Raw genomic sequence first — 6,000 nt, forward strand, 5'->3', positions numbered from 1 at the left:
AGACCATCTCCAGAGATGAGAAAAATCTGTTCAGCATTTCCTCAATTCTCCCTTCTGTGTTCATTACTATCATGATTATATATATAGATATACATATATATAGATATACATATACATATCTATGTATATATATATAGATAGTTCATTACTATTATGATTATATATATAATACAATATAATGTAATTATATATATGATTAAAATGATTACTACAATGAACTATGAGGATATTGTCTCTGCTGTCTTTCCGTCATTTTTAGATTCTTCTAATTTACTGGCCTCACATATTTATTAAATGACAGAATTAGGAAGTCTGTACTGTCAGCTGTGTATCTTATACTATACTTCAGGAACACACTTATGTGACATCAAATCAAATAAATAAATTTGTTATTAACAGATTCTGATAAGAGTTAAGGTACTCTTGGGGCGCCTGGGTGGCTTAGTTAAGCGTCTGACTTCGCTTAGGTCATGATCTCGCAGTTCATGGGTTCGAGCCCCGCATCGGGCTCTGTGCTGACTGCCAGCTCAGAGCCTGGAGCCTGTTTCAGAGTCTGTGACTCCCTCTCTCTCTAACCTTCCCCTGCTCACGCTGTCTCTCTCTCTCCTAGAAATAAATAAAACATTAAAAAATTAAAAAAAAAAAGAGTTAAGGTACTCTTTGACAATCAGAACCATCAATGAGATAAAGATTAATTAACCAAACCAACTTTCAGCCTTTTGTCTTAAAAAAAAAAAAATGGGAGGGGTGCAATGTTTTTCTATCACTGCTTTAAAATTAAAAGCATTTTAGGGATGCCTGGGTGGCTCAGTCAGTTGAACGCCCAACTCTCGATTCCTGCTAGGGTCGTGATTCTAGGGTCATGAAATAAAGCCCCACATCGGACTCCACACTAAGCTTGGAGCCTGCTTAAGATTCTCTCTCCCTTTTTCCAACAAAAAGTATTTTAAATGATATAACTACTTTTTCTTCCATTTAAGATTGTTTTTACTCTACTAGGCTTTGACTATACCATCACTGATATATTTTCTACTAAGAAAATATCAGAATTACAAGTGGACCTTACACCTTACACATAGAAAATCAAGAGCAAATAAAACAGGCTTGCCTAAGGTCACAAAACTAGTAACTGAAAAGACCTGTGGCTTAAACTTTCAGACATTAATAAGCTCTGGCTCTTTTCCATAATTTAGTCCAGAGGAACCTTAATGGACTAAACATTCCAAAGGACATGATACTGGCACATTGCACTAAAGAAAGACATCATGTTGAGAATAGGAATGTGGAGAATAGGAAAGTATGAGATTTATATTTTTTAAACATGCTGCAAGGATGAGGAAAAAAATAAGAATAGTTTAATATGCTGCCTTACGTATGCTATTCACTGCCTATAAAACAATTGATAAATATACCCTCTGTTTCCATTTTACCCAAAATGTAGAAATTAATCAATACATAGGAGTTTTGTTTTTCTGTTACTCATAGCTTACTCTAAATGGCTGATTTGTGCAATCCAAACCACCCCTGCAATTACTTACAGACATATATTTTGGGTCAACTCCTGTGTCTAAATTTGTATTTTTAAAGACATATATTAACTAGGGTCTCATGTTGAAACGAATGACCAGTCCCCACATTAAAAACTCTTTTTAATAAATAGACAATAACTGAAACATATGCTACACTTAGTACATTTAAAGAAATCTCAATCAAAATATTTTTAAAACTTAGTATTAGAAAAGTACAAGACACACAGGAGAGTCACCAATATCACCCTCTCTTTTGAAAGGAGTATGCTTTATATTAAAGCCTTCAAAACAAAAGTAACATACACAGATCTGTCATTCAAAAATCTAAAAATATCTAACTTTACTACCATATTTAATCTAACAAAATACATTTCTAAAAAGGCCAGAAATCAAGAACCTCAAACAGAGAATTAAAAATCAGATCTAAAACAGGCATACAGTAGCCTAATATTTGTTCCAAAATATTCCAGAATCAATCTGAAAATTACCAAAACTCCAAGAAAATACAGATGGCAGTCCTATACATTATGACAAAGCTGTCATATCAATTGAAGCTTCTAGGCTCAATTAGTACTGCTGACCCAAGGAATATGAGTAAGGGAAGGAGGGTCCTCAGCAAGAGAATGACATAAACAGTACAAAAAAGGGGAAGGGCAGATTAAAAGTTGTTTTACCATATATAAACTAGTATTCACAGATAAATCTTTTTTCCTAAACTTTGGACTTTCAAAGATTCCTTTCCAGCTCAGTTTCAAAATAAAATTAGAAGAAAAATTACAAAGAAAAAATTTTCTAAGCTATAAATTAGAAGGCCAAGATGGCATAGCCAAACACAGGACAGATATTCGATTAACCATTTGAATCAAGCCTTTAGCTTTAAATGCTAACTATATCTTCTAATTTTAAGAACCTTAATATATTAACAAAAATAGAAATTTTCAAATCTGTACTGCTTTTCAAAATAGAAAATATATTATTAAAAAATTAATAGCACAATTTTAGCAAAATATACATGAAAATCACTTAGCTAAAGGAATTTCTATCAGCTGTGCTCAAACTACTCAAATTGACCCTTCATCTTATGAATTACTGTAAAAACTTATAAAGTGCAAATGAACTTTATAAATTTTATTTTTAAAAACTGAATGCTATAGTGAAAAAAACTAATTTTTAAGGTATCAAAACACTTGTATTGAAAGCATATTAGTTATGGTATTCCTTAAATTACACAGTATTAAATTTCTGATTTGTTAGTTCAATTATTATGGAGTATGGTATGCTGAGACCATGGTTACCAAGTCAATGGAGGGTTTTTTTAGTGGTAACTCATTTTGGTGATAGATTGCACTATTTCCCACATGGTTGGAAAATGAGAAGGATTACTCAAAAGTGTATGTATAGAGAGGTCTAACATTATTTCAAAATAAAAGGATATAGATGGATTGGTTCAATTCCATTTTAAATTATTTTTTATTACAGAATGAGGACACATTTTTATTCCTACAAGGTAAATATATAATGAATAAAAAGTGTTGGTACTGGGTGTTTCACAACTTTTAGTAATACTGTAAAGAGCAGTATTTTTTAAATTTTATAACAATAAATTTCTAAAATTTTCCACTGAACACAAAATTCTTTGAATTTGGTATAAAGATATCCACAATATAACCAAAATTATTGTATGCTACTACACAATAACACGGTGCTATTCCTTACATTAAGGTCTGCTATACGCTTTCATCCAAAATCTATTATATTTTGAACACAGAGATCACATTTTCTTCTCTCATTACTTTGTTTTAGCAACAATCAGGTAGTAAAATAAGACCAACCCAACACTAATATACAAATCTGGACAGATTTTACATCAATTATTTGATTTGTATTCACAAATCCCTCCTTAAACTGACACATCCGTTTCCTAACAACAAAAATGACACCATTAAAATATGAGGCTTAATATCAACCCATAAATTGGGCATATTCTTATTATTAATAATTCTTAACTCCTAATATACCCAGTAAGACACATGCTTATATTTCAGATGTTGATATGTATTATAACCTTTGGCAATAACGTTCAAATCCAATACTCTACCCTCTTAAATGAAAATTAGCAATTAAAGCAGTGCCTCAAACAGAAACTAAAGCACTGCTAATATTTAGCAACTGCAGCACTAACAGTCATCTTACTGTCCATTATGGCACACAGGTGCAAACGAATTTTTAAAAAGAATGTTTTCTAGGTGCACCTTGGAAAGAAATCTATCATTTACAGAGGATTAAGGAGTTTTAATTCTGAAAGGCTCTGTATGAAAGTCTGTCCAACTGCTCAACTATACACTGTAGTGATTCTTGAAATGAAAATTTCTTCCTGTTACTTAAATAAGGAAAATTCTACCAACACGTGAGTATGTTATTTATATATTCAACACATCCTGCTTCCTGGTTCTAACGCCACTATCAAATACAAAGCGGAAGATATTTCTAAGAGTAGCTAATTCTTATTAAAAAGCTCCTCCTGATAGTCCCTCTACAATACTGGCCTATATCAGAATCGTCGCCTATTATAAAGGCTATAGATCTGTCAAGAATATAAAGAGCTTAAAGAAACTTCAACATTAACTAAATTCACATATAAGGCAACTGGTGCCCAAAAACCTGGCCCTGGCTTCCCAGGGAGTTCACAATAACACCAATGCAAGGATTATTAATACCCAGGTCTCCTGACTCCAGGTTTAGGGGTCTTTCTAGGACGCCAAAGAAAATTTTTAAAAGGTTTGTAATTAAAACTATCTGACATTAGGAAACACAAATGGTACTACTGCGTGTATTACCGTCCGCGGCGAATTGCCGCGGCGTGTCGCGGGGAAGAAGGGGTCAGTGATCTTTCCCACACACCCGCAGCCTTCCACTGTTCAAGACCCTGCACACAAGACAGCACTTGGGGAATCAACAGAAAAGAGTCAACGGCGGAGGAAAGTTCGAGGCTCATCCCCAGTTAGCACTCCACGAAAACGACGACGTGATTGCCAAATCTCACCCAGCAATCGGGACGCCCCGGACGTCGCCCCAAATCCTCTACGGGGGAAGCGCAGGCGCAACGACGGCCAGACACCCTTGACGTGCGGCGGCGGACGACGGAGGCAGGGCTAGGACAACATGGAGGGCAGCAGGTGGGAAGCGGCCGGAAGGTGTAGGGGAAGAGCGGAAATAAAGAAGAGAGAAAGGGCAGGGCCCTGGGGGGCGGAAGGAGCCGCCAAGGGGCCCCCGACGACACCGGGATCTGGGGGAGGGGGCGGCAGACGGCTGGGACCACGCTGCGCAAACTGGGACGGCAAGGGCTATCTGGTTAGAAGATGCCGTCTGGGGCTGGGAAGCCGCGTCTACGCCTCCAGCCCTCCCGATGCTCGACGGGACAGGGGAGTGAGGAGGGCGAATCCCGCAGACACTGCCTCCAGAGGGGCGTGGGTCCCCACTGCGTATCTGGCCTGACAGTGTATCGGACGGGGCCTTTTGCTTCCGGGAGGCAGGGTCTCCAGCCGTTACTAGCGGTTTGGCAGTGACCCCACTGTCCCCTTCCCCTCCTCACCCCTTCGGGTCTTCAAATGTTGGTCCTAAATCCCTGGGACCAACGACCACAAACCGCCGCCACCGTTTCGGGGACCAGCCGGTCAGAGAGGGGTCGCCGCAGGGGGGAGGGGAGCCCACGGGGAGGAGCTCGAGCAGTCCTCGCGCCTTCGTTTGTCTCCCAGCAGGCGCCGCGCGCAATGGCCTAGGCAGCCCCACGCGGAGCGGAGCCTCAACCAATCAGTGACCAACCCCAGGGAGGAGTCAGGGGGTGGAGAGTGGGCGGGACGAAGGTTTTTATCTGAATCAGCCTCTGAGAGGGCCATAAAAGTGCTTGGAGTGATAGGCACTTTAGCCAATTGGGACGAGGACAGCAAGTTTTAGGGGGCGGGCATGCAAGTAATATTGCCAGGAGAAAATCCTGCCTGTTTTGTGTGGAAACAAAGGCTGACTTTAACATACTTACTTTACTTATGGGGGGAATATAGATACATTGTATAGGTTCTTCTCATTTGACGGAGTTTTCAAGTCTTAAACTCCTAGTCTGGACGTCTTTCAAGGTGGGGGTGAGGGATGGGGAGGTATAAGCCTATTCTTGCTAAGGATTTGCAGATAGGGCTAGACATACAGAAATCAGTGATTTAAATGCCTAGGAGAATGGGCTGGATCGAGAGACCTAGTAATAGGTCCGATTCCACCGCTAATCAGTTTGGGGAGAGATGGCAGTGTCAGAGCTAAACAACCAGGCACTATGCTTGTGTAAAACCAACTTTCATAGATACAGTTGTGCATTATTCCGCATACACGCCTTGAATTTTGCATCCTTTGAAGATACAGCTTGAGTTTAAATGGCAAAGAGGGGCGCCTGGGTGGCTCGGTCGGTTAAGCGTCCGACTTCAGT

General features: G+C 39.2%; 1 protein-coding gene across 3 annotated transcripts in view; it reads right to left on the reverse strand.

The window, feature by feature from the left end:
- RBM46 (RNA binding motif protein 46) overlaps positions 1–5,203 on the reverse strand; it is a 54,806-nt gene extending 49,603 nt beyond the window's left edge. For all 3 annotated transcript variants that reach the window (XM_039219138.1, XM_039219139.1, XM_039219140.1), the window contains exon 1: positions 5,122–5,203. The gene's annotated coding sequence lies outside the window, so the exon portion shown is untranslated. The remainder of the gene's footprint in view (positions 1–5,121) is intronic.
- Between the last annotated feature and the right edge of the window lie 797 nt (positions 5,204–6,000).

This window comes from Hyaena hyaena, unplaced genomic scaffold (genome assembly GCF_003009895.1).
Source record: "Hyaena hyaena isolate Hyena2069 unplaced genomic scaffold, ASM300989v1 scaffold_795, whole genome shotgun sequence".
Classification (NCBI taxonomy): domain Eukaryota; kingdom Metazoa; phylum Chordata; class Mammalia; order Carnivora; family Hyaenidae; genus Hyaena; species Hyaena hyaena.